The sequence below is a fragment of the Etheostoma spectabile genome, chromosome 20 (genome assembly GCF_008692095.1).
Source record: "Etheostoma spectabile isolate EspeVRDwgs_2016 chromosome 20, UIUC_Espe_1.0, whole genome shotgun sequence".
NCBI classification, from domain to species: Eukaryota; Metazoa; Chordata; class Actinopteri; order Perciformes; family Percidae; genus Etheostoma; species Etheostoma spectabile.
Window position 1 is genome coordinate 8,052,785 of NC_045752.1, and position 3,062 is coordinate 8,055,846.

At 38.6% G+C, this 3,062-nt stretch overlaps 1 long non-coding RNA gene across 1 annotated transcript in view; it reads right to left on the minus strand.

Moving 5' to 3' along the window:
- LOC116670088 (uncharacterized) overlaps positions 1-2,848 on the minus strand; it is a 9,315-nt gene extending 6,467 nt beyond the window's left edge. The window contains exons 1-2 of the long non-coding RNA XR_004326940.1: positions 2,669-2,848; positions 497-501 (exon numbers count right to left, since the gene is read on the minus strand). This is a non-coding gene — a long non-coding RNA (uncharacterized LOC116670088). The remainder of the gene's footprint in view (positions 1-496; positions 502-2,668) is intronic.
- Between the last annotated feature and the right edge of the window lie 214 nt (positions 2,849-3,062).

Here is a 3,062-nt window from a genome sequence, read left to right on the forward strand (position 1 = left end):
CAGCAGATCCATTGCCACAAGCAGTTTCAATAAAGTGGGTTAGTTCAAAGGTTTGCAGCACTTTGCATTAGCTTCTCCTCCAGCTCACCTGTGTCTTGTTATGTGTTTCTCTGAACCATAAATTGGGATTCCCCTGTAGTCCAAAATAGAAGGCATGCTGTATTTGGTTGCCTTTAGCTAGAAAATCCTAATAAATGAGTCAATTTATTTCACCAAACTGGTGATCTGATCAACTGGCTGTGTTTACACCTGTGGGACCGTCACTAACCGAGCTTGGTAAATTTATCACACTTAACACAGACACTGGCCTGACAAGCTATATATCACCAAATTAGGCCACGTGGTGGTGGTGATGGTAGAGGAGGTGTGCATGCTGCTGAGGATTCGGTTGCTCTATGATCTCCCATCCGTACTGCATGTGCGTCACTGGCAATGGGACCTCAGTCCTCTTTCCCCTCCACATTGCTTACGCAGAAACCTAATTTACTCAGATTACGGTGTCTTTTGTGTTAAATCATGAATGGACAGAGAAAGTTTGATCACTTGGATTTTTTAAACCACATTAAATGCAATCTGGTCAACCAAGTTTCTTTCAATGTTTCCTAAAAAGCTGGAGATAAAATGTATTCACCTGGCAGAGATGAATTGTGGTTTGATTTGAGCATGACGTATCATACATTTTCACACATGAAAGAATCAGAAATCCATTGTCCGCTACTTGCTACATTTAACAAATATCCATTTCCATTACTGAGTTTTTCAAGTTGAATGCACAAAGTTGAAAGTAAGAAAACTAAACAGATGTCTAATAGAGAGCTGGTGGAAGTTGGTTGTAGTTTTGTGCTGAACTTGACATGTCCCTGCTGAGAGGTTAAACTTTACTGAGTCCTTGTGGCAGATACTGCTACAACAAAGAAGATGGCATTTCAACACAAGAGGTCATTTTGTTTCTCTGTATATCTCACCTCCCCCTTCTCCAGCACTATGTCTAAAATATTTGCACATGGTGAGACATTAGGTAGGTATTAAAATAGTTTTCTAAGTAATCATTGCAAATATTAAAAAACCTGGATATAATGCATTCCTGTTGCATAATAAAGCAACATGTCAACCTCACACATAGATGGATTTCGGTTTCATCAAGAGCCTTGAAGAATATAAATGAGGGTTTTTTTTCCCTCACCTTGAGGATAATTTACATATTGTGTATTAACCTTTTGATATTAAGCATGAGAAAGTGCAGTGAAATGGAAACATAACTAGCATGTTTGTAATTTCCCATTTTTGTAAGCAATAACAACAGAAAATGTCACTGAAGCTATTAGCATGAAATTTGCCTGCCTGACAGAACCTAATTCAGCCTTTTTCCCCCCGTCTTCAACCCCCAAGCATCCTGTCACTCTAATAGGCAACATCGACCGCACTTCAAAACATGCTTCCTGCTCATGTCACACAGTTTAACACACAGGTATGCTGTTTAAGTTCTGGATCAATAGTCATTTACCTTCAATATGCAAATAAAAATCTTACCATAATCTCTTAACCACCACCAAACTTTTTGATTTTTTTTATCAGCTTTCTGACAGGGTGGGACCGAGAGGTCTTCTGCTCTAAAGCCGTCCCACACCGTCACACTTGGATGGAAGGGAAAATTAATTCTCCACCAGCTCAGGCAGAAATTAACTGTATTGCACTACAAAGCCAAACTTTGGCAAGCATTTAGTCAAATGGCAGCTGATGAAGTTCTTGCATTTGATTATCCTTTGTAAGTCAACCACAGTATTTATTTAAATTTCACCATTAAGTATTAACACTTATAAAATACAACACATTGTGCACGTCTCTGTCAAGAAAAATAAATAATTGTAGGACAGTTATTTATTTAGTTATTTTTTCAATTATTTATTTTTCTTGAGAAATTGAGCTGTTTTCCTGCAGAGATGCCATAAAACTGAACTGACTTTTGGGAAATCATTAAATGAAGTATGAATTATATCTGCCAGTGTGAGATCATATGGAGCATCTATTGAGGCCGCTGCATGGACTAACAGTCTCATTAAATCTGGAGTTCAAACTGTGGTGACTGTGACCAGCACTGCACACACAAACAACCATACCACCACCCTCAGGTTTTCTTCACTGGGAAGAACTAAAGCATGATTTCAGTGTCTTTGTGGGGTGTGGTCTGATTTACCATTCATCTGCAGCTGTGTATCCAGGTCAACTTTCTTTTATTCCCGAGGTCCACATGTTTATTCCTATCAGATGCCACATCATCTTAAATTGCATATCTCCCTTTTGGAGGTGCAGGTCACCCCCATATTAGAGTGAGGTGAGCCCACTCTGCTGAGAAAACTCATTTCAGTCCAATTTAACTGCAGGAGTGGTGTCCTAGGGGGTCGGAGGTGTTATCCACCGCACTGCAATCTTCACTGGCCGACCCTGGCGCTCCTCCATAACACATTTTCTGAGTATGACTGGTAAGTATGTAATCAATTTGTCATTACTAAAAAGAAGGACGAATGTGTTGGAGATATGACCTAAAATGGAGTAGAAGCAGTTTTAGGTTAACCTGTGACTCCTCCTGGGATACCTGATTGGTTCTGGTCATTAACCTCATGACTGCCTGATCAGGGTTGTTACATTTACATTTAAATCACTATGGCACTGAATATTTCATTTGTTAGGACAGAATTAGGCAAAACTGCATTTGAATATTATGCCCCATGTAAATGGAATAGCCTGCATTTTCTAATGAAATTGAACTGCCTAATTCCATTTAATCACTTTATGAAGCCATGTATACTGAATGTACATGTGCATTTTGACAGTTTTATGTGTGTATTGTGTATTGGTATATATACAGTATATGTATATACAGTGGCTTGATGAAGTTTACACACCCATGCTAAAGTTGATTAAAAAGAGGAATAAAAAAAATTGATCTTAATGCCTTGATTAAAAAAATATTTATCACGATGCATAGAATCAGAATCAGAATCAACTTTATTTGCCAGGTATGAGGACACATACAAGGAATTTGACTTAGGTTGGAGCAAGCC